This window comes from Oncorhynchus masou, chromosome 11 (assembly GCF_036934945.1).
Source record: "Oncorhynchus masou masou isolate Uvic2021 chromosome 11, UVic_Omas_1.1, whole genome shotgun sequence".
Classification (NCBI taxonomy): domain Eukaryota; kingdom Metazoa; phylum Chordata; class Actinopteri; order Salmoniformes; family Salmonidae; genus Oncorhynchus; species Oncorhynchus masou.
In genome coordinates, this window is record NC_088222.1 from 27,739,308 (window position 1) to 27,766,766 (window position 27,459).

The window sequence follows — 27,459 nt, forward strand, 5'->3', positions numbered from 1 at the left end:
GCCTTCCTTCTTCAAACTCCCTTGAAATCCCTGTACAAATCTCCCACTTTACTACCACCAAAGCACCCCAGACCATCACATTGCCTCCACCATGCTTGAAAGATGGCGTCAAGCACTCCTATCTTTCAACTTTTTCTGCATCTCACTTATGTTCTTCTTTGTGATCTGAACACCTCAAACTTAGATTTGTCTGGCCATAACACTTTTTTCCGATCTTCCTCATTTTTCAGCTGTGCTAATGTAATTGAAAAATGGTTTTCTAATGATCAATTAACCTTTTAAAATGATACACTTGGGTTAGCTAACACAACATGCCATTGGAACACAGGAGTGATGGTTGCTGATAATGGGCCTCTGTATGCCTAAGTAGATATTCCCTAAAAAATCAGCTGTTTCCAGCTACAATAGTCATTTACAACATTAACAATGTCTACAAAGGTGGTTTTGATCAATTTGATGTTATTTTAATGGATTAAAAAAAAATCAGCTTTTCTTTCAAAAACAAGGACATTTCTAAGTGACCCCAAACTTTTGAACAGTAGTGTACTAACATCATGGAGGAGACGGTAGAAGTCATTAATTATTTATCATAAGAGCTTTAATGATACTCATGATACTGTCTAGATGATACTCATCTAGACAGTATTACTTTCATATGCAGTTCTCCTTCAACTTTTCACATTGCAAGCCACGCATTCATGATTGTATATCATCATGTCTGTAATATAGAGTGTGGAGGACATTTCTCTCTTTGGCTTGATTTTCTCATCAAAGATGAAAGTGGAGAGACAGAGATCTGGTCAGTGAGGAGGAAGAAACACTCTTTTTGGAATGACCATAAGCAACAAATTTATTACCACTGAATGTTTTCAGCAGTAAATTTCCTGACACTGCCTGCAGAGATAACACTCTGCCCACAAATTCTGATTATCTGGCTTGTGCTGTCATACTGGTGCTCAAATTCACAGTGAAATTACTTTTCTGGGGAAAGTTTATGTTGCAGACACTCCGAAGTGCATTTTAATGTCATGAGGAAAAGTAGTTCCCCCCCCCCTCTCCTGTATGACGGAGTGTTTGATCTCCCCATCACTGTGAATTCTCATACATATCATGAACGTTTGTGCTGCGAATGCAACAAAAAATAACCACTACCTGTGACATGAAAAGGGCCGACTCTCGACATTTACCCCCTCATGACATCACTCAGCGAGCTGTATGTTACACTCTTAGAGAAAAAGGTGATATCTAGAACCTAAATGGTTCTTTGGCTGTCCCCATAGGAGAACCCTTTGAAGATCCATCTTTGGTTCCGGGTGGAACCCTTTTGGTTCCAAGTAGAACCATTTTGGTTACCAGGTAGAACCCTTTCCACAGAGGGTTGTACATGGAACCCAAAAGAGTTTTACCTGAAACCAAAAAGGGTTATCCTATAGGGACACCCGAATAACCCTTTTTTAACCCTTTTTTACAGAGTGTAGGGGTGGTCTTAACGCACACTCCTACACAATTAGAAATACCAGATGGGCTCTCTTGATCACTCTTAATCAAAATAATTAGAGAGTGCTCTTTTCGACCATTGATGGCCTGGTAAATCCTACCCCAGCAAACCTATGTGAACTTTCCTCCACCTCTAAATGTGATGAGCTTGCGGAATATTTCAGAGATAAGATAACCAACATTAGGCTGGGTGTCAGTCAAGTAAGACCTCATGAGAAGTTTCATGATATGCGCCCTAGCTACCATGCAAAGGCATGATGGATTTATTTCCCCTGGTTGACACAAAGTCTTCGGAAAGTGACATCACAATTTAAGCCTTCTACCTGCCTTCTCAATCCTGTCCCCATCACCTTCCTCAAAACAATATTTAATTGTGTATCTGAAGAAGTTCAAGCTATAATCACTACCTGTTCACAGGCACTTTCCCGACTGCACTAAAAACTGAATTGGTGAAACCCCTTCTGAAGAAAGGTCATTTGGATTCTTAAGCTTTTAGCAATTTTCAGCCATTCTCCAACCTTCCATTCTCCAGCAAAATTCTGGAGAAATTGTGTTCAAACTGCTAAATTATTTTGCAAACTGTATTTTAGAAAAAATCCAATCTGGTTTTTGTGCCCTGCACAGAGACAGCCTTAGTTAAAGTGATAAATTATCTTAGAGCCAACACAGATGCCAAACTGCTCTCTGATTTAAGTGCTGCATTCAACACTGTTGACCATGATGTCCTTCTGGGCAGACTGGAGAGGTGGGTTGGCCTCTCCGGACCAGTTCTATAATGGTTTAGGACTTATTTTACCAGTCAAGAGTTTTTTGTCACCTTTGGTGAACATAACTCAGAGAAAATACATATCACATGTGGCGTTCGACAAGGTTGGATTTTGGGTCTGTTACTGTTGAGTTCATATATGTTACCCCTTGGAAGCGTAAACAGAAAGCACAACATTGATTTTCACTGCTACGCAGACGATACACAGCTTTGCATTTCTGTGTCACCAGATGATTTTTCCTCCACGGATAAATTATTGGACTGAATTAGTGATTTAAATACTTGGATGGCTCACAACTTCCTCCAGCTAAATCAAGACAAGACTTATTGTTGGAGCCAAAGCACAGAGAGAGAATCTAGCCACACATTTTAATTAATGGGCAATAAAAACAAAACACCAGGTAGAAAACCTAGGTGTTATTTTAAATTCGGAACTAAATTTCGAATCACACTTTAGGATATGAACAAAATAGAATGTTTTGCTTTAGAATGTGAACAAAATAGTTTTTTTTACCACCTGAGGAACATTGCCAAGGTGCGGCCATTTCTCTTTCAGGCTGATACAGAGAGATTCATCCATGCTTTTATTACAAGCAGGCTTGACTACTGTAATGCTCTCCTGTCTGGTCTACCTAAGAAACCATTGGTCAACTGCAAAACATACAGAATGTTGCAGCACGGGTACTGACCAAGACCATACGGAGAGCACACATTACACCGGTGTGTAAGGTCTCTGCACTGGATACCTGTGAGTTTTTGAATCAATTCACGATTATGCAACACAATACATGTCAGACATGCTTTTAAGTTGTGCACCCAGTAGGTCCCTCAGCTCCTCTGGCACTGGCCTTTTAACTATCCCAAAGCCCAGGACCAAGAGGCATGGAGAGGCAGGCTTTAATTATTATACCCCAAGCCTCTGGAGTAGTCTGACAGAAAACCTGAGAGGGGCTGAAACTGTGGACACATTTAAAAGAGCTCTTAAAACACAATTTGTAGCTTTGTTTTTACTTAGGGTGCTTTTTAGTTGTTTAGTTTGTGTAATTCTTTTGTTTTCAATCTTATGTTTGTTATGTAGTTAATATTTCAGCTTTTATTTTAATCGTTTTTTCAATGTTCTTTCCTGTAAAGCATATTGCATTCCATGTCTGAAATGTGTTGTAAAACCACGCTTGATTAAAAAAATATATATATTTCACCTTTATTTAACTAGGTAGGCAAGTTGAGAACAAGTTCTCATTTACAATTGCGACCTGGCCAAGATAAAGCAAAGCAGTTCGACACATACAACGACACAGAGTTACACTTGGAGTAAAACAAACATGGAGTCAATAATACAGTAGAAACAAGTCTATATACGATGTGAGCAAATGAGGTGAGATAAGGGAGGTAAAGGCAAAAAAAGGCCATGGTGGCAAAATAAATACAATATAGCAAGTAAAACACTGGAACAGTAGATTTGCAGTGGAAGTAGAAATACAAATAATGCAAAGTAGAAATACAAATAATGGGGTGCAAAGGAGCAAAATAAATAAATAAAATAAAATAAATACAGTAGGGAAAGAGGTAGTTGTTTGGGCTAAATTATGGGTGGGCTACGTACAGGTGCAGTAATATGTGAGCTGCTCTGACAGCTGATGCTTAAAGCTAATGAGGGAGATAAGTGTTTCCAGTTTCAGAGATTTTTGTAGTTCGTTCCAGTCATTGGCAGCAGAGAACTGGAAGTAGAGGCGGCCAAAGAAAGAATTGGTTTTGGGGGTGACCAGAGAGATATACCTGCTGGAGTGCGTGCTACAGGTGGGTGATGCTATGGTGACCAGCGAGCTGAGATAAGGGGGGACTTTACCTAGCAGGGTCTTGTAGATGACATGGAGCCAGTGGGTTTGGCGACGAGTATGAAGCGAGGGCCAGCCAACGAGAGCGTACAGGTCGCAATGGTGGGTAGTATGTGAGGCTTTGGTGACAAAACAGATGGCACTGTGATAGACTGCATCCAATTGGTTGAATAGGGTATTGGAGGCTATTTTGTAAATGACATCGCCAAAGTTGAGGATTGGTAGGATGGTCAGTTTTACAAGGGTATGTTTGTCAGCATGAGTGAAGGATGCTTTGTTAAGAAATAGGAAGGCAATTCTAGATTTAACTTTGGATTGGAGATGTTTGATGTGGGTCTGAAAGGAGAGTTTACAGTCTAACCAGACACCTAGGTATTTGTAGTTGTCCACGTATTCTAAGTCAGAGCCGTCCAGAGTAGTGATGTTGGACAGGCAGTCAGGTGCAGGCACCGATCGTTTGAAGAGCATGCATTTAGTTTTACTTGTATTTAAGAGCAATTGGAGGCCACGGAAGGAGAGTTGTATGGCATTGAAGCTTGCCTGGAGGGTTGTTATTAACACAGTGTCCAAAGAAGAGCCAGAAGTATACAGAATGGTGTCGTCTGCGTAGAGGTGGATCAGAGACTCACCAGCAGCAAGAGCGACATCATTGATGTATACAGAGAAGAGAGTCGGTCCAAGAATTGAACCCTGTGGTACCCCCATAGAGACTGCCAGAGGTCCGGACAGCAGACCCTCCAATTTGACACATTGAACTCTATCAGAGAAGTAGTTGGTGACCCAGGCGAGGTAATCATTTGAGAAACCAAGGCTGTCGAGTCTGCCGATGAGGATGTGGTGATTGACAGAGTCGAATGCCTTGGCCAGATCAATGAATACGGCTGCACAGTAATGTTTCTTATCGATGGTGGTTAAGATATCGTTTAGGACCTTGAGCATGGCTCAGGTGCACCCATGACCAGCTCTGAAACCAGATTGCATAGCAGAGAGGGTATGGTGAGATTCGAAATGGTCGGTAATCTGTTTGTTGACTTGGCTTTCGAAGACCTTAGAAAGGCAGGGTAGGATAGATATAGGTCTGTAGCAGTTTGGGTCAAGGGTGTCCCCCCCTTTGAAGAGGGGGATGACCGCAGCTGCTTTCCAATCTTTGGGAATCTCAGAAGACACGAAAGAGAGGTTGAACAGGCTAGTAATAGGGGTGGCAACAATTTTGGCAGATCATTTTAGAAAGAAAGGGTCCAGATTGTCTAACCCAGCTGATTTGTAGGGGTACAGATTTTTGCAGCTCTTTTAGAAGATCAGCTGACTGGATTTGGGAAAAGGAGAAATGGGGAAGGCTTGGGTGAGTTGCTGTGGGGGTTGCAGTGCTATTGACCGGGGTAGTGGTAGCCAGGTGGAAAGCATGGCCAGCGGTAGAAAAATGATTATTGAAATTCTCAATTATAGTGGATTTATCAGTGGTGACAGTGTTCCCTATCTTCAGTGCAGTGGGAAGCTGGGAGGAGGTTTTCTTATTCTCCATGGACTTTACAGTGTCCCAGAACTTTTTTTGAGTTAGTGTTGCAGGAAGCAAGTTTTTCTGCTTGAAAAACCTAGCCTTGGCTTTTCTAATTGCCTGTTTATAATGGTTTCTAGCTTCCCTGAATAGCTGCTTATCACGGGGGCTGTTCGATGCTAATGCAGAACGCCATGATGTTTTTGTGTTGGTTAATCTTGAAACTCCCCATCCCGGATCCGGGATCGTGACTAAAGCCTCAGGCTCATTAGCATAACGCAACGTTAACAATTTCTGAAAATCGCAAATAAAATGAAAATAATGCGCCTACTCTCAAGCTTAGCCTTTTCTTAACAACACTGTCATCTCAGATTTTCAAAATATGCTTTTGAACCATAGCAATTGACTAATTTGTGTAAGAGTATGCTAAGCTAGCTTAGCATTTTGAGTAGCATATAGCACGCAACATTTTCACAAAAACCAGATAACCAAATAAATAAAATAATTTACCTTTGAAGAGCTTCGGATGTTTTCAATGAGGAGACTCTCAGTTACATAGCAAATGTGCAGTTTTTCCTGAAAGCGTTTTTGTGTAGGAGAAATCGCTCCGTTTTGTACATCACATTTGGCTACCGAAATGAACCGAAAATTCAGTCACCTACAACGTCAAACTTTTTCCGAATTAACTCCATAATATCGACCGAAACATGGCAAACGTTGTTTGGAATCAATCCTCAAGGTGTTTTTTCACATATCTCTTCATTGATATATCGTTCGTGGAAGCCTGCATTCTTCTCTGAATTCTGTGGAAAAATACTTGCAGCTGACTTTTGCGCACCAATTTCGGCGCAGGACACCGGGCGGACACCTGGTAAATGTGGTCTCTTATGGTCAATCTTCCAATGATATGCCTACAAATACGTCACAATGCTGCAGACACCTTGGGGAAACGACAGAAAGGGCAGACTTACTCCTCTCGCATTCACAGCCATATAAGGAGACAATGGAAAACAGAGCCTCAAAAATCCTGCTCATTTCCTGGATGCCGTCTCATCTTGGTTTTGCCTGTAGCTCACGTTCTAGGGCACGCACAGAGAATATCTTTGCAGTTCTGGACACGTCAGAGTGTTTTCTTTCCAAAGCTACCAATTATATGCATAGTCGAGCATCTTTTTGTGACAAAATATTAAGCTTAAAACGGGCACGTCTTTTTATCCAAAAATGATATAGCGCCCCCAGAGTTTCAACAGATTAAGGGCAGTCAGGTCTGGGGAGAACCAAGGGCTATATCTGTTCCTGGTTCTAAATTTCTTGAATGGGGCATGCTTATGTTTAGGAAGGAATTTAAAAAAAAATAACCAGGCATCCTCTACTGACGGGATGAGATCAATATCCTTCCAGGATACCCCGGCCAGGTCGATTAGAAAGGCCTGCTTGCTGAAGTGTTTCAGGGAGCGTTTGACAGTGATGAGTGGAGGTCGTTTGACCGCTGACCCATTACGGATGCAGGCAATGAGGCAGTGATTGCTGAAATCTTGGTTGAAGACAGCAGAGGTGTATTTAGAGGGCAAGTTGGTTTGGATGATATCTATGAGGGTGCCTGTGTTTAGGGCTTTGGGGAGGTACCTGGTAGGTTCATTGATAATTTGTAGGAGATTGAGGGCATCAAGCTTAGATTGTAGGATGGCTGGGGTGTTAAGCATGTTCCAGTTTAGGTTGCCTTGCAGCACGAGCGCTGAAGATAGATGGGGGGCAATCAGTTCACATATGGTGTCCAGAGCACAGCTGGGGGCAGAGGGTGGTCTATAGCAGGTGGCAACGGTGAGAGACTTGTTTTTAGAGAGGTGGATTTTTAAAAGTAGAAGTTCAAATTGTTTGGGTACAGACCTGGATAGTAGGACAGAACTCTGCAGGCTATCTTTGCAGTAGATTACAACACCGCCTCCTTTGGCAGTTCTGTCTTGTCTGAAAATGTTGTAGTTAGGGATGAAAATTTCAGAATTTTTGGTGGTCTTCCTAAGCCAGGATTCAGACACAGTTAGAACATCCGGGTTGGCAGAGTGTGCTAAAGCTGTGAATAAAACAAACTTAGGGAGGAGGCTTCTAATATTAACATGCATGAAACCAAGGCTATTACAGTTACAGAAGTCATCAAAAGAGAGCGCCTGGGGAATAGGAGTGGAGCTAGGCACTGCAGGGCCTGGATTCACCTCTACATCACCAGAGGAAAAAAGGAGGAGTAGGATAAGGGTACGGCTAAAAGCAATGAGAATTGGTGGTCCATAACGTCTGGAACAGGGAGTAAAAGGAGGTTTCTGGGGGCGATAAAATAGCTTCAAGGTATAATGTACAGACAAAGGTATGGTAGGATGTAAATACAGTGGCGGTAAACCTAGGTATTGAGTGATGATGAGAGAGATATTGTCTCTAGAAACATCATTGAAACCAGGAGATGTCATTGCATGTGTGGGTGGTGGAACTAATAGGTTGGACAAGGTATAGTGAGCAGGACTAGAGGCTCTACAGTGAAATAAGCCAATAAACACTAACCAGAACAGCAATGGACAAGGCATATTGACATTAAGGAGAGGCATGCTTAGTCGAGTGATTAAAAGGGTCCAGTGAGTAGTGAGGTTGGTTGGGGTCACAGCGCTTCAGACAGCTAGCCGGGCCATCAGTAGCTAGCATAGGATGGAGGTCTGTTTTTAGCCACCTCGTGTGTTTCCGTTGGTAGGATTAAATTAAATCAAATCAAATTTTATTTGTCACATACACATGGTTAGCAGATGTTAATGCGAGTGTAGCGAAATGCTTGTGCTTCTAGTTCCGACAATGCAGTAATAACCAACAAGTAATCTAACTAACAATTCCAAAACTACTGTCTTATACACAAGTGTAAGGGGATAAAGAATATGTACATAAAGATATATGAATGGGTGATGGTACAGAGCAGCATAGGCAAGGTACAGTAGATGGTATTGAGTACAGTATATACATATGAGATGAGTATGTAAACAAAGTAGCATAGTTAAAGTGGCTAGTGATACATGTATTACATAAGGATGCAGTAGATGATATAGAGTACAGTATATACGTATACATATGAGATGAATAATGTAGGGTATGTAAACATATTAGGTAGCATTGTTTAAAGTGGCTAGTGATATATTTTACATAATTTCCCATCAATTCCCATTATTAAAGTGGCTGGAGTTGAGTCAGTGTGTTGGCAGCAGCCACTCAATGTTAGTGGTTGCTGTTTAACAGTCTGATGGCCTTGAGATAGAAGCTGTTTTTCAGTCTCTCGGTCCCAGCTTTGATGCAGCTGTACTGACCTCGCCATCTGGATGATAGAGGGGTGAACAGGCAGTGGCTCGGGTGGTTGTTGTCCTTGATGATCTTTATGGCCTTCCTGTAACATCGGGTGGTGTAGGTGTCCTGGAGGGCAGGTAGTTTGCCCCCGGTGATGCGTTGTGCAGACCTCACTACCCTCTGGAGAGCCTTACGGTTGTGGGTGGAGCAGTTGCCATACCAGGCGGTGATACAGCCCGCCAGGATGCTCTCGATTGTGCATCTGTAGAAGTTTGTGAGTGCTTTTGGTGACAAGCCGAATTTCTTCAGCCTCCTGAGGTTGAAGAGGCGCTGCTGCGCCTTCTTCACGATGCTGTCTGTGTGAGTGGACCAATTCAGTTTGTCTGTGATGTGTATGCCGAGGAACTTAAAACTTACTACCCTCTCCACTACTGTTCCATCGATGTGCATAGGGGGGTGTTCCCTCTGCTGTTTCTTGAAGTCCACAATCATCTCCTTAGTTTTGTTGACGTTGAGTGTGAGGTTAGTGGTTTGTTTTACATTTACATTTACATTTAAGTCATTTAGCAGACGCTCTTATCCAGAGCGACTTACAAATTGGTGAATTCACCTTCTGACATCCAGTGGAACAGCCACTTTACAATAGTGCATCTAAATCATTTAAGGGGGGGTGAGAAGGATTACTTTATCCTATCCTAGGTATTCCTTGAAGAGGTGGGGTTTCAGGTGTCTCCGGAAGGTGGTGATTGACTCCGCTGTCCTGGCGTCGTGAGGGAGTTTGTTCCACCATTGGGGGGCCAGAGCAGCGAACAGTTTTGACTGGGCTGAGTGGGAACTGTACTTCCTCAGTGGTAGGGAGGCGAGCAGGCCAGAGGTGGATGAACGCAGTGCCCTTGTTTGGGTGTAGGGCCTTACACTATTACCTTGTTGGTGGACATGGGAACCCTGAAATTCCAACAGCATATCAATACAAGCCAAAACACAGTCGATACTGAATACTCAAAAGAAATAAAACATTCTGATGGTTTAATAGTTTGTCTATTAGATTACTTTACATAATGACGGGACATTCTAAAAATACATATTTAATGTTTTTGAGGACAACATATGAGGACAAACATGTGCTCTAATCCCTGTCCCATCATCTCAAATTTCACATGATAAATGATTCAAAGTGCTCGTTTCATGATTCTCCATGTTTCACTGTTGGCCTACTTATTGAATTATTTTTGTTACTGTGAATGAAATCATATGGTAACACCAATATAAAATATGCCCATCTTTTTTTTGGGGTGGGGGCTAAATGTGTTTACAGTGCCTTCAGAAAGTATTCACACCCCTTAAATTATTCCACTTTTTGTTGTGTTACAGCCTGAATTCAAGATGGATTAAATCTATGTTTTTCTCACCAATCTACACACAATACCCCATAACGAGAAAGGGAAAACATGTATTTATTGAAAATTAAATAAAGAAATACAGCAACCCCTGAGTCAATACATGTTAGAATCACCTTTTGCAGTTGTTAGTCTTGCTAAGTAAGTATCTAAGGAATTTGCACACCTGGATTTGTCAGTATTTCCACATTATTCTTTTAAAAATGATTCAAGCTCTCGTGAGTTGGGTGGGTTGTCTATGTTAGTTTGTCTATGATTTTCTATTTCTGTGTTTGGCCTGGTATGGTTCTCAATTAGAGGCAGCTGTCAATCGTTGTCCCTGATTGAGAACCATATTTAGGTGAATTTGTCTAACAGTCTGTTGGAAAGGAGACTGAACCAGGTTTTCCTCTAGGATTTTGCCTGTGCTTTGCTTTATTCTGTTGTTTTTATCCAAGAAAACTCCCCAGTCCTTGTCAAGGACAAATACTCCCATGACATTTTAGTCATTTAGCAGACACTTTTATCCAGGGCAACTTACAGTCGTAGGTGCCTACATTTTTATACACTGTTCCCCATGGGAATTGAACCCACAATCCTGGCATTGCAAGCACTATGCTCTACCAACAGAGCCCATGATGCCACCATCTCCATGCCTGAGAATATGAAGAGTGGTACTCAGTGCTGAGTTGTGTTGGAATTGTCTCAAACATAACACTTTCTATTTTAAGGCATAAAGTTAATTTCTTTGCCACATTTCTTGCAGTTTTACTTTAGAGCCTTATTGCAAACAGGTTGCATGTTCTGGTAGTATTTGTATTCTGTACAGGCTTCCTTCTTTTCACTCTGACATTTAGGTTAGTATTGTAGAGTAACTACAATGTTGTTGATCCATCCTCAGTTTTCTCCTATCACAACCATTCAAATCTGTAACTGTTTTAAATTCACCATTGGTGAAATTCACCATTGGTGAAATCCCTGAGCGGTTTCCTTCCTCCCCGCAACTGAGTTACAAAGGACGCTTGTATCTTTGTATTGACTGGGTGTATTGACACACCATCAACGTGTAATTAATAACTTCACGATGCTCAAATGGATATTCAATGTCAATATTTTTTATGATGTGTACCCATCTACCAATAAAAAGGTGCCCTTCTTTGCAAGGCATTGGAAAACCTCACTGGTGTTTGTGGTTGAATCTGTGTTTGAAATTCATTGCTCAACTGAGGAACCTTAAAGATAATTGTATGTGTGGGGTACAGAGATGAGGTAGTCATTAAAAAATCACGTTAAAAACTATTATTGCAAACAGAGTGAGTCCATGCAATTTAATATGTGACTTGTTAAGCACATTTCTACTCCTATTTAGGCTTGCCATAACAACGGGGTTGAATACTTATTGACTCAAGACTTTAAGCTTTTAGTATTGTATTCATTTGTAAACATTTCTAAAAACACAATTCCACTTTGACATTATAGGGTATTGTGTGTAGGCCAGTGACACAAAATCTCAAGTTAATACATTTTAAAATACAGGCTAAAACGCAACAAAATGTGGAAAAAGTCAAGGGGTGTGAATACTCTCTGAATGCAAAATGTCAACTACTATTTTTTTAGCTGTAAAGTTAACATCATCAAACAACCATTGAAGGGGTTGTCTAACGCTTCATAGACTGAGCATTGCATAACTGTTACCGAAATCCCCTCACCCTCGTACACAATGCACAGTGCAGTTCTATCACTGTCAATTGTGTCATGTGAAAAGTGCGAAGCGGCAGCCCCGATATCTGAGTCATGACCTAAGTCTAGGAGCCATGTGCAGACGGGGGCAGAGGTAGGGCGGAGGAGACCGTAATACCATCTAAACACACCACCAACCTACAGCACTCCCACTCACTGTCACAAAGGCAACATCCCCCATATCTCATTCAGGTTGAGGCAGAACTTAGCGGTTTTTGCTAGAAGAGACAGATGCATCGTAAAAACGTATTAAAACAAAAATGTGCTTTTAAGTCTTATTTTAAGGTTAAGGATAGGCATTAGGGTTAGCAGTGTGGTTAAGGTTATGGTTAGGTTTAAAATCAGATTTTATGACTTTGTGGCTGTTCCAGCTAGTGACCACTCTGCAGAGCAGCCTCCAGTACATGAGTCATCTCAATAAATGCCAATCTTCATATCTGATGGCCATTTTTTTTTTTTTTTACCTTTATTTAACCAGGCAAGACAGTTAAGAACAAATTCTTATTTTCAATGACGGCCTGGGAACAGTGGGTTAACTGCCTGTTCAGGGGCAGAACGACAGATTTGTACCTTGTCAGCTTGGGGGTTTGAACTCGCAACCTTCAGGTTACTAGTCCAACGCTCTAACCACTAGGCTACCCTGCTGCCTGCCATCACTCAAGTCTAGATGGAAAAGGTGCAGTATTTAATCTATTGTGACGCCTTCCTTTGTATTAAGAAATATGTAGTGAAGAGGACACATTTGCAGCTCTTTCTTGGTTTCTATAGAAGATGGGCACAGTATGTTGGACAATGAGTGGAAACATGTCCATCCTACTTCAGATGTTTATTTTCGTGTGGTTTGAATCATTGCTTCTGATTCGAGTGTCTCTGTGCAGAAAGATAAATCATCCGTTCTCTGGCTTTAATATGTTATTATCTATATTTGGGATCTACTTTTGGGATGCTAACTACAGTAGAACTGGAATCATTTAGTCTGCGATTTTGTACATTTTCTTTTTTGTGAAGGGAGGCGGGTTGATTTGGTTAAGGCTAAGCAATGTTATCCTACAATCTTAAGAGAGAGCAGAGGGAAATGGTAATTTGAATATCATGCACAGTCATGGCTTTAGGACCTGGACCACTGCCCATTCAATGGTGCCTCTACCCCAGGGCCAGAGCAAGGGGCCTCCACGGCTCTTAATACAGCTAGCTAAAGCTACAGCTAAAATGGTGCGATCTGATCAAAGACCATAGCAATGTGAAAAGCATACAGTATATGTTTGTGACCTGCAGTAACATTTCAACTAACTATCTACGAACCCTAACCCTAACCCTAACTCTAAACTTAACCCTTACCCTAAGCCTAGGCTTAACCCTTGCCCTAACCTTTATTCTAAACCAAACCGTAATCCTAGCAAGCAGTTGCTTATCAACAGATAGCTTGTTGATAATATGACCATCTGTAGAACATCTACAGATAGACTATCCGGACTATCTGAATGAAGTGTGACCCAGTGTATACTGGTATACAGTATATGTTTGTTAAAAAAGGTATACAGGAGATTCATATATTTTTTTCACGTGTCTTTTCACTTCATATACAGTGAAACCATTTGTTTTCTATCAAGCAACAGTAGCCATACGCAACCCTCCACTCCGTCTGAAAATGAAGATAAAGTAAATATTCATGTTGGGAAAAGAAAGCAAGTCTGTCCCACACCCCATTTGTCTCAGCTCGGAGTAATCTCCATGTACTGTATTCATAACTTAAATACCAGCGTTAAAGCTATTGCAGATGGGAGGTCCTTTGCAGATGACAGTGGAATGACAGTGTTAATGGTTCATTATAAATCCCCTGACAATAAAGTACACATTCTGAGAAATCAAAATCAACGCTGCCAAGAGGGCTGACTGTCATGTTATTCAGAGTATGTGAGTCAACCAGACATTGAGAAATAAGACAGTCGTGGTTTACTCAAGCCTTTAGCTAATGTGTGAGACAGTCCTCCAGTTATATGTTTGAACCCTAAACCTGTGTTTGAGAAAATAATACACCTTGAATGACCCTAAATAAACCACAAATGTTTACCTCTAGGATTCTCATAAACAGCTAACTAACTCTCTGATAGAGAACCTGCAGCGTTAGATTATTTAAATGCAACTAAAAAGCAAGGGCATTCAGTTGGTTTTAGCTTATGAACCCTGCATCATGACTACATCTGCAGACAATTAGACGTAACCTCTGACATTCCCAGGCCCCTTAGCCAAGCCGCTCAATAAGCCTCACCATTTCAATCAATTCATCTCTGCACACTAACATTTGGTATCAATTAAAATATTTCTCATTGGTTTGGGAGGAAATATGTACAGTAGCTAAATATCCCACACTTACTCCTTGCAGAAAAAACAAACCTCAAAAAGCTTATTCATGGGAGTTTTCCCCACAGAAACACTAACACTAAGGTGCCTGAAGCTCTTGGAAACCTGTTACGATTAGCAAGCTTTGACACATTTACTGAACACATACACACATCGTTAAAAGTCCCAGTGTGTGAAAAATGTCCCATTTGTTGTCTTAGTATTTACATTTAAGACATTTAGAAGACGCTCTTATCTAGAGCGACTTACAGGACAAATTAGTGCCTTGCTCAAGGGAACATCGACAGATTTTTCACGTAGTCGGCTCAGGGATTCAAACCAACAACCTATTGTTTACTGACACAACACTATCTGCCGCCCAAACAGCCTGCTGCTTAACAGCCATTGTATTATGAGGTTTGTAGGTTGCCACTTTCTTTTTATCTCTCCCTCTGTCATGCGCACGGACACACACACACTCATGCACACACACACACACTCATGCACACACACACACACTCATGCACACACACACACACACACACACACACACACACACACACACACACACACACACACACACACACACACACACACACACACACACACACACACACACACACACACACACACACACACACACACACACACACACACACACAAAGTGATGAGGGAGGATGTTTTGGAATGTCAGGTTTAATATTGCCTTCCTACTCTCGACCGGAGCAAAATAGCCTTGGCTTAAGACAAATAACCAGAACGTCTGTCAGGGAGCTTTGCAGACATTATGTATGGGGGAGAAAGAACAAAAAAATGACCAAGAAAAAAACGTTTTTACAGCTCCAATTGCAGGGCAGGAAGTTCCTTTCTTGTGAATTAAGTGTGTGTGTGTGTGTGTGTGTGTGTGTGTGTGTGTGTGTGTGTGTGTGTGTGTGTGTGTGTGTGTGTTCATAAGTGTGAGATTCTTTCAGTTTTTCACAGCCTTCTTTCTTACAGTATATTTTATTCAACTGTAGTACATCATATCACATTGAACAGGATCCATTAAAACTTTCTCGTCTATAACCTTGTGCCTTGATGGCTTGCACAAAAATCAGCAGCTTATCTGGGACATTCACATCATGTGTGGAATACTGTGACACAGCCCACAAATTGCTGCACCGTATTGTTCATCACACGATCATTTCTGGAGGTCTCTGCCTGTATATATGATAATGTGCTTTCCACTTTCTCCTGGATATTGTGCAGTAGCAGACTGACTGATGATGCATTACAGACTCATCCACAACCACCACATGAATTAGCCAAATTGTTTCACTTTCCAATTTGTACATAACCCTACCTACAAGTATAGACTTTGTTTCAGAGGTATTTCTAACATGTTTATTCATTTATGTGCAGGTGATGGACAGTATGGTTGATGTTAGCTGAATGATTATAGTGGTAGTGAACAACCAAAACACACACTTGAAGATAATGTTCTTTGAGGCTTTATTTGTTGTGATGGGAGAGCTACATTGAATTCACCTCAACACGTCAATACAGAGAGGTAAACTGTTTTGTTGACATGCCAAAATAGGTTCAACACAGTTGAATGTGAACATGATCAGACTGACACTTAATTAAACTGTTCTCAGATGTGCTAGGACACCAGCATGAAGGACATGCCAGGTGTATGTGTCTCTCTTGCCCCCCCCCCCCCCTCTCTCAGTGCACGTGTGCATTATTGTGTGTTAGAGAGGAGCAGGGGCAATAATGTATGTCCTTCATGGTTTGTCAGAGTGCCTGCCATATGGGGCTTCAAAAAGTGTTGGGGTCCCCTGCTGCAACTGCATCTTTCATGATCTTTCAGAGGCAGAAGATGACATCTCAAGTCTATTGCACTGCAGAAAACCAAGGACATTGATTTTCTCCTTTTAATTACAGTACTTTGAGGATAATAGATTTTCACCTTTTGATTATTACAAGTTAATGGCACATGTAAAAAAACAAAAACATTTTAATGTTGTGTGATGATTGTACAGTAGTTTATGTAATTGAAGTTCAAATATTTATGTGAATGTAGAAATGCATATGAATCTTATTATTAACAATACTATTCCTAATAATAATAATTTGTATTATTATAAAGTAATCATAATAATACTTAATAATAATAATAAATGATAATGTATTACATTTGTAAAGCACTTTTCATTGTACAAAATAACATCAAAGTGCATAAAATACAGGACTGAGATTTCAATGCCGACTGATGACACGACCGAGGGAGAGCATGCACAGGACAAACCCATGATAGGTCCAAGAAAAGGTCCTTGTGGGACATCGCAGGTGACATGGTGGGTCTGGGACCTGTACCCACCTATCGACACCTACTCACTCCTGAGAGGTAGGAGTGGAACCAGCTCAGGGCTGGTCCAGACAGTCCGATGGTGTCCCGGAGGCATTCCAGGAGGATAAGGTGGTCGAGAGTGTTAAAAACTGCTCTAAAGTCCAGGAGGATCAGGAGACAGCATCAGCCACTACTCCAGGTCATTGGTGATCCTGAGTAGGGCTGTTTCAGTTTTGTGGGCCAGACGGAAACCTGACTCGAACTTCTCAAATAGGTTGTTCTGATTGAGATGGTCCTGGAGTTGTTCAGCATCTTATAACTCCAAGTAATTGGATAGGGCTATAGTGATTTTGTGTATTTTGTCTCTTCAGTAATTACAGGGAAGAGCAAAGTATTCCATGGCATGTTTCTGTCCTTGTTTCTAGGCTGAAAACAGTGGTAGTGTTTTTGTAAACAAAATCCCATAATGCAGAACATAATTCACACATCCTCCAAGATGGATGCTTTTGTGTAGGGTCTTTTACGATTGCTCCCCTTCTGTCACCATGTGTTCTAAATTAGCTATCTATATACAGCAGCCAGCAATAGCTTCCAGGTCTTTATACACCAGCATGGGAGACCAGAATATAGCATAGCCTTCCAAGAACACACACCAGATATTTATTTGACTTTGGAGAGATAAAATGGAGCATGAATATTACAGATTATTGGGGCTGATAGGCTTAAAACATGCTAAATATATTAACAATTTGGAAATGTTGATATAACATATCATAATCGAGAGGTAACAGATATAAATCTTCTCACAGATGGCATTACTGTATGAAGTAGCCTTCAATATTTTTTTATTTGTGTTTGTGATAATATGCTAATCATTTTCAAACTCCATCAGTTTGTAATTTCAAGCAGATAGTACATAGAGATTGTATAAAGTGACACTTTGGTTTTCAAGTTCACAGAGTTTTACATGGACACGTATTGACTCATAAAAGCAAACTAGTCCATTTACAAGTCATCTATAACCTTATTAGATTTTTTTCTAAATTGTGAAAAGCAAAATGCAGCCACTACAATAAATAGAGCCTGGTTAAACTCAAGCAGGTGTTTCTCTCCGCTATGTCAAGCCCTGGTATGGTCCATGATCCGTTCCAGCAGGGTGTGCCATCTTTTTTCAAATCTCTTTTTATATCTTCTGCTGCCCAGCAAAATCAAAACTGAATAGTTTGAATAGTTGGTCATGAGGTTTCCTGGTGACGGTTCCATCAGGATCACTCTGATTTTCTCTCAAGCATGCAATCCCCCTAAAATGTGATATTTCCTTAGTCATTAGTCATGAGATAAACCCTGATAAATATTTTTTTTTGTACCATGTATAGTACAGTATTATCCTCTCAATAATGTTCTCTATGTACTGTAGATGGTAAATCCAACAACTTGTCATTGAAAATAAGACTTGAAGTGGAAATTACTGAACTTTTCAGTTTTCCTCAGATCACTGCAGTTGGCAAATCTGAAGATATGACGTTTAATTTCAACTCTCAAACTCTGCTCATAATACTGTCTGTAAGATAAATGAATTACTATAAGATAAATGAATTACTGTAAGATAAATGAATTATTGTAAGATAAATGGATTACAGTATGTTACCAGAACGGCTGTGGCATAAGGAGCATTGCTCTCATATCCAACAGTGTAAGTTTTCATATCAGAGTTCTCTGGTACTCCCAGTACTCACACATCAACCCCAGAGCACTCAGGCCTGGGATGCAGAGTCGGGGGTGGAATTTAAAAAAACATGTGGATGAGATTAAGTGATATCATGTATCACACATGATGACTTTAGCAGCCCTCCCATTAGAAGGAGTGCAGAGTACAACCCAGGAGATAACATCTGAACTGGGGCAGAGCTCTGTTTTTCACCATTCAAAAAATAGGAAGCCTTAACTCGTCTTAATATGAGTGAATATAAGTGAATGCAAGATAATATGAGTTCATTGTTTTCATGTGTACAAGCATGACGTGACTGAAAACACGAGCACCTCAAATCTGAATGAATGAATCAGCAAGCCTTGTATCTGTTTGGGTTAATTCCTTGTACAGTACAGTGGTTTGACTAGGCATAAATGAAAGAGTGAGCTTTACCTCATCTAAAATGGATGAATATGAAAGGATTTTATTCTCACCACTGGAAGGCATTTTAAGGCTGTCACCTTAGAAACAACAGAGTAGGCAGTTAATAAATGTGTGGATGAAAGGGCCAAGAACATTTATTATGAGTCTATCCACAAGCTTGTGGTACACACATATTATGACCACAGACGTCATCCACATCAACAGTCATTATTTTAATTAGAATAATTTTTGAGGCAACACCAAAGGTTTGTGTGGACTTGTTTTCCACAATTACTTCAATGTATTAATTGGCACGACCTCACCTTTGTGAGAATGAATAATTTTATTACACACAATCCTGCATCAGGTTGATATGCTGTGTTCATATTTGCTCATCAGTGCATACAATATGTAGCTATGATTTACAGTACACACATGCTGTGTACACAATTACACATGCGCAGACATGCTTGCAGTATAAATTGCATCAACTGTAGATATTTTAAACTCCTCATACCATTACATTTGTGTCATTTAGCCGACACTTTCATCAAGAGCAATTAGGGTTAAGTGTTTTGCTCAAGGACACATCGTCAAACTCTTCACCTAGGGGATTCGAACCAGCGACCTTTTCCAACCTTTCCCAATGCTCCTAACAACTAGGCTACCTGCCTCATGTTTTAACTTAAATGGTAAGAGTAGAGTGGACACACAAACTGGGGTAGCTAGGATATAGGATGACATAACACTCATACGTTAACAACATTTACTGTATAGAGTTACAGCCATATGAAATGGACATCTTCACACCAAACCCAGTGGAGGAGAGGATAACGATCCATGTCTCTGGATCAAGATGTGGATCTAAAGTGAGCTATGGCCACATGGACAAGCGGAAAGATGGGGTGAATCAACCTTGGCCCGGAATTTTCCGGAATCCATAAGATGAAGTGCGCGTAGACACGGTCGGAGACAATGACTTAGAGATGGTGTGTCTCAGGAGGACAACACATGGAAGTCATCAGAGGCATGGAGAGAGATGTGACTGGTAGAGGAGCACGTATATTGAGGGAAGTGTGGGTTTTTATGGTGAGGAAGAGAAGGACCAGGACAGCGTGCGTTTAGCTGAAAGCTCTACCCACTCTCATGCATGGGACACAAATGACAAACCCATATGTAGGGATTTTATAGAACCTGCAGTGACTAAATTCTTTCCTAACAGCCTGCTAAGAGATATAACAGAGCATGTGCATTAAATAACAATTCCTGATGGAACGGGCCCAGAGGCGATTGTGTCGTCTTCCCCTCTCCGTGTTGGTAGGGAAAGGTCATGATAAGAGAGCATACAAAGCAAGTGATTCAACCTCATGCATTTACAAGAGGGATAAAGCGGAGCCATCAAAATGCATCCATTCAGCCTTGTTGAAAAAAATTATCTGACCATGATAATACTAGAAAGGAACCTTGAGAGGCTCCATGTTCTCATGCATGCCCCCAGATCCCCCCAAATCATCATTCAAGGGTGAGGACCGGAGGAAACAATAAGCACAGCCGGGGTTCTATTGGCTCTTTGGGTGTCCACACTTAGGAGAATATGCAGTGTTGTCAGTGTCGCTCTGGCAAAACAATTATTTCATCAGGTTACTCCTGCAGGCACCTTTGACGAAAGGCTCCAGTATTTAATTGCACCCATTCCATACAACTGGATCATGATTGGTTACACTTGGGAGTCTCCAGTAACAGGTCTTGTATATTAATGAAGGATTTGAAACTGTATCACAGTCAAACACTTTTCTCTGTTGGGAAAATGGCCTCCCTAGAGTATGAACCGGAAAATAACTGTTTAAGGGAACCAAAGTCCTTATAAACACAATTTTTTTAAATTGATGCTGTTTTATTGAATTACATCAGTTGATTGATGCTCATAGCAATTCTGCCAAATGAAAGATACATTACACTTCAGGCTGTATGCTATCTATCATCTCAACGCATTTCTCTTTGTAAGAAAGGACAAAGACATCATTTTCCCCTAGTGCCTGGAGGCCTTATTTTAATCTCCACTTTAACAACACCACTTTGAATCAAAGATTATCTTGGTAAATTATATTTTGCATATAAACAACTAAATTATTCCCAAAGTGCAATGGTGTTTTAAATTACTGCCACTATTGTTGTTAATTTCAGGGCACAACATGCCAATTCCTTTTCTCTGATAAGGGCCTCCTCCTCTAATTGTGGGGTTAGTTTAGATCCAAGTTGTTTGGCACAGTTTATGTCCTCTGTTACAGGGCATCTGTCGGCTTGACTAGTCCCAGCTTTTTTGGCACTCTGCTCGTTGTCTTTGAGAGAGCCAGGTAGAGAGAGAGAGAGAGAGAGGGAAAGGCTGAGAGAGAGAGAGAGGGAATGGCTGAGAGAGAGAGAGAGAGGGAAAGAGGGAAAGGCTGAGAGAAAGAGAGAGAGAGAGAGAGAGAGAGAGAGAGAGAGAGAGACTGTTTTATGGAACGAGTCTTTTCCATTTAAATAACTGATGATAACTGATGGCTTGGTGGCAGCTTTCCTAGACTGCGTTGGCGCACAAAACCGCATATATGCGTAGGTGGACTCAATCTAGCATACAGAGATTAAAGTGTTGTTTCAATTAAATTTTATGTGAACGCCTCAGCGTGCATGTGCAATACTGCATTTTAGCATGTTTTATGTGGAAACAGGTACAATTTGCAATGATACAAGAATTGCCATTCAGGGAATGAGAGTGCGTATTATATTTGCCTCATTTCTTGATTATTTTCTGGATGTCCAAACTGAAATACAGCAGAGAAAACAATGATGCATTGTTGAAATTGTATGCACAAGTAGAGAAGATATTGCAATATGCTCTTTGTAAAAACAGCTAAATATTTCTCTGAGGGTTTAATGAGACAATATTACAAAGCTTTCTACATCTCTGTGAGGACATTGTACCAGAACACCTGCATTTATGGGTGACATAATCTGTGGATATAGAAGATAAAATACCTTTTCTCAAAGAGGATATTATGGAATAGAATCTCATCAGAAGCACATTCCTTCATAATATCCTGTGCCTCCCTGGGGAATAAAGTAACACAACAATACACAGTAAAGTGATGATCATAGGCTCATAAATAGTGATATATAAGTTTGCAAATGGCCAACATCGCCTATGTGATCATTACAGCATTCACGGTTGATGTTCAAGAGACTGGAGGTTGAAGAAGCAGTTATGCAAGTCCTTGATATGCATATTTGAAAGTACCATTAAGTACCAATTAGATTAGGTACAAAATGCTCAAAGAACGAGATATTACCTCACACACACAATGTGATTCTCTGGAAAATAAGTTAACTGCTCAGACTCCTGGCCTGATCATTGCCAGCCTGTTGTTTCAGGTGGTTGATGTTGATGCTACCCTGGCAGGAAAGATGCTGTATTGGACCTGAATAATACTGTGCAAAATATTCTACAGTATGGTTCTTAACCAGACTTAAAAGTGAAGGTTAATTGATAATTTATCATACTCCGCTCATATGATGTTACATTAAAGTCATTAATTATTCAGTTCATTTCTAATAAACTAAGGGCAATGTTTAGATGTCCATTGTCTTTCTTTCAAATCTAATGGGTTTTACAATGCAAATGCCTCACTGGGAGTACCCTCGAATCACTCAAACTCATTAAAGTAAAAAAAAAATGGTCTTCCCAGTACAAAAATTCTCTATTTGCTGATCAATTCTACAAAAACAAGCCTCCTCTCATAAAATGGTCATTGTCATCTGAAATATATTGTATGTTGCTAATCTCTTTTTATGTCAGAGAATGAGGAGATGAGTAGAAAGCTGCCAGCGTGACTCATTGCGTTTTACTTCAGAGATGACAGCACCCTGCTATACCTGGCCATTTGGGGAAGATTTACTAGTCCAGTTCACAGGGAGGACCAACAAAACATGATTTGCATTCAATGCCTTTACCATTAACGTCATCTGATATGCTATAAGAAAGACAACAAACAAAGTCCTGTTTTCTCATTCAACTTCTCAATCTGGGCATTATTCATTAATTTCTGTTTGAAAGTGGGATAGACCACTGTATTCACAGACTTGGGCATAATAATATAATATATGCCATTTAGCAGACTTTTTAAAAATCCAAAGCGACTTCCAGTCATGCATGCATACATTTAACGAATGGGTAGTCCCGGGCATTAGACACTTCCAGTTTTTGTCTGGTCGGAACATACTGTATGTGGCCAAAAGCATTGCTAATGTGTTTGCTTTGACACAGAGACATACTGTACGCCATCCAAGCAGTGACCTATTCACATCTGTTCTGCTTTATGGAGATGAGAAAGGTTATTTTTACGGTGTAATGGGGAAAAAATCCTCAAACACACATCAGTCTCACTCTAGGGTTTGCCAGTCTGCACACATCATTTCATTTTATTTACATGCTAATACGCTGAGAAAGTCGAGTGGAGGTTTGAAAATGCTTGAAGTTCTACTAGACTAAAGCAGAGACATATCACTGACACAGATCAAGAGTTTAGATCCATAAAAGCACAAGATCAAAATGAATGAACCTCCAGATCTGTGGTGAGGCTTTGCATACACACTATCCTTTTTATGTGCCTTCCCCCTAAACCAAGTGCAATGAAATGTACAATTAAATTGACTCAAGCATTTATGAGACTAAACATAAGGAGAGCTGCAGGGGTTGCATGTCCATACGTTGCCCTGGGTCTGCCCTATGTATCTGGGACTTTGTGAAAGAATATAGGTGGCCCAAGTGATGTTTATTACAGCATCTGTTCTGCATGGAGAAAAAGGCACAGGGAAACTGAACAATGGCTTCCCCAGCTGTGAGGCAAAAACACCATGGAGAATACTCTGACTGGATATCACACTTGATTGCAGTTACACCACTAATCTAAGGTGAAAGCTGTCAACTTTTGACTCCAGCCATGATGCTGGTCTCACAAATTTGAATTTCGGTAAATGTATAGTAACATGGTGTTAGATACTTTCACGATATGGTCAGACATTGCCGGGGTCAAATGTTCACCTCTAAAACTTTAACATTGCAGTTATAATTTATTGCAATAGTTAAGTGAATAATATTTAGAGACCTACAGTATATAATGCATAACAAAACACTTTGGGTAGAATCCAATGTGAGAGGTGCTGTACAAACTGCCAAGTCATCCATTATAATGTACGTTTTCACTGCATCTCCAGCAGTTGTGCACACGATATGAAAATACATGGGGAGCTTTGAATCAGTGGGAGGACCATCCTCCTCAACGAATTTCAGAAAAATATATATAGTGAAACATTAAAAAAGTTCACATTTTTTAGATAAAACTACACTAAATATATTCACGTCACCAAATAATTGTTTTTCAATGAAGGTCTACAGTAACCTCAACAGCACTCTGTAGGGTAGCACCAAACCTAGGATGCTCATGGTTCTCACCCCCTTTCATAGACTTGCACAGTAATTATGACAACTTCTGGAAGACGTCCTCCAACCTATCAGAGCTCTCACAGTATGAACCGACATGTTGTCCACCCAATCAAAGGATCATAGAATGAATCTAGTACTGAAAGCATAAGCTACAGCTAGCTAGCACTGCATAAAATGTGGTGAGTAGTTGACTCAAAGAGAGAGAAAGACAATGGTTGAACAATTTTGAACAAATTAATGTCTTCCAAAATGAAGGAGAAGCAAGAGAGAGAGAGTCAGAGCTAGCTATAGTTCATAGTATATATATTTTTCACTTACTTAGCTTGTATCGAATGCAGCTAGCTAGTTTAGCCTACCCAAACCCAGTTCAAACAGAGAGGAAGGGGAAGGGGAGGTAGCTGACTATGGCTACCCAACAGTGGAACTCTTCCAAGTCAAGACAAACTTTTGGTTTTATTAATTTATTGACACCGGGGGCCCACCGGTGTAACTTCTAAACTGCTTGCTGCTGACTGTACACTGTACAGCATGATTGTAGAGGGTTTACTAATGTGGTAGTTCCGGTGGTGGTTGGTTTAAGATGACGGAGGATGATTATGTAGATAACGATGTAGGCTATGTGTAGCGATTAGCGGTCATGAGCCTGGTCACAGACAGCTGATGTGTCGTGCACTGAAGTCCCCAAGGAAAGGGAAAAAGTGATAGGAAGAGTGCGCATAGATAGATGCAATAGGGAATTACAACAAGCTGTTTGTATGTGGCTGCTATTATGGTGAACTGTGTTTGAGTATGATCTGGGGTGTATTTGTTGCGCTGATTCTGTTGAAAAACATTTCTTAAACAGAATTTGTTCAACAGAAACTTCCGTTTTCTAATGATTACACCCTAGATCAGACAGATGCACCCTATATCAGCCAGATGCAGGCAAGAGTGTGCAACACAGTATTGAATGTGTCACTGTCTGTCACCTTCATTACTCAAAATCCTCTCGACCTATGTTGTAAACTTTCATTGATAGGCTAGGTTGTAACAACCTCATGATGGGTACAGGGAAAATTCGTAGGCTAAATCTATCAATGTTACACTGAACTGGGTGAATGGAATATGAATGACAGTCATCCAATATGATGTAATAGAAGACCATGTTTATATAACAAATTATCATCCTCCCCCACATTAAACAGCACTGACTGCCACTGCTTTGAATAGAATAAGAAAAATGTATATAAGCTGTCTTTTCTTCTTTAATACACAAAGAAATATCTAGACAAGCCCTAGCATCTTAATCACCTTAAAATGCTTTTTTCGCTTGAGGATAATAGTAAGCAGGTGTTTTTCTGAATTCAGAGAGATATTCTTATAAATTCATATGATGGCTGCAGAATGCACAACTGTGGCAGCATATTTATCTTATTCCCAATGTATTTTTACCATCACATGCTATACAGTAATAGAAGCCCAGGGCATATGTAAGTATTTTAGAGCTGGCATCGCGCTTCAAAAGACCAGTCGACTGTTGATTGCCAGCTTCCAGATTCAGTGTCACTGCTCCAAATAAAGGGACAGAAATGTTTCATTAAATGCACTGGCAAACAGCTGGACTCCCCCTTCATAATTGGAGCCATAGGCACATATGAAAAGTGGTATCCATCAAGTGAACAGAAATGTCATTACCCTGCTGAAGATAAGGAATAGAGTGATCATTAGCAGGCTGATGTCCTACTTTTGTCTTTTCAAAGGGAAGACTGGTTTTCAATAAGCTTTGAAGTTTGGGGACGGCCCCCTGCAAATCTTTTAAGTGGATGACAGGTATGATTGAGTGATGCTTATCAATGAGGTTCCTCTGTTTCAGTGAAGAAAAGAAAAACATTCTTGCTGTTCTCCTCAGTGTGTCCTTCATCATAGCTGAATTGTTGTGTGGGAAAGAGGCAGAGACAGGGAAGACTGATCATGTGCACTTTTTCACCAAAGTGTTCGGGGCTCTTCTCAGACAGAGATATTATAAAGATTGGGAGTAGCTTTGACAGTAATGTCAAATGTGTGTCTTCATTTTACTGATCTTTATCTGTAATCTTACTGTCATTCTTCACACACACACACACACACACACACACACACACACACACACACACACACACACACACACACACACACACACACACACACACACACGGCCTGGTGTGCATACACACACACACACACACACACACTCACGCATACACCGATCCCTCTTCACCCTGCCCACCCCATGCAGAGCTGAAAACTTTTGAGAGGTTACAAACACCCCTGTCTCCGCGCCTGCGGAGGAGTTCACAGGGATCTGGGGATAAGCGTTTGATGTGTGTTGTGGGTGCTTTGACATGCCTAATATAAGTTCATAAATCAAAAAGCCCGAAGACATGTCAGAGTTTGTTAGTCTGTGGAGGTGAGAGGACCTCCTCAGAAACAGCAGGCCAGTGACAGTTTGCCCAGTTGGTAGAGGAGTGCAGCCAAGCTGAGACGGCATTCTTCTTCCCCCAGAGCTAATCCCAATGTGACTTGGCTTTTAACGCTTTCGAGATAGTGTTCTGAAAGAACGTTTATGGAAGTCATATGAAGCAGTAATCGAGACCATCAAAGAATATCACAATACATTTTCTGTATGGTACCATCAAATTGACATCCATGTGCAATTTAAGTATTGTATATAAGGTCATGTAAAAGGACTCATGGGCAGCAACATGTGAAGTTCCGTAACCAATATGTGAAATTCCGTTACCAAACACCCACATATCCAGAATATATTTTCTCATTTCTCACCCTTGTGATGAGGGAGGATAATGAAAGTTCACCTAAGTAAGAGGTAGAGGTACACCTATCAATTAGTTACATACAGTACCAGTCAAACGTTTGGTAACGCTTACTCATTCCAGAGCTTTTCTTTATTTGTACTATTTTCTACATTGCAGAATAATAGTGAAGATATCAAAACTATGAAATAACGCATACGGAATCAGATAGTAATCAAAAAAGTGTTAAACAAATCAAAAATATGTTATATTTGAGATTATTCATAGTAGCCATCATTTGCCTTGATGACAGCATTGCTCACTATTGACAATCTCTCAACCAGCTTCATGAGGTAGTCAACTGGAATGCATTTCAATTACCAAGTCCATATAATGGCAAGAACAG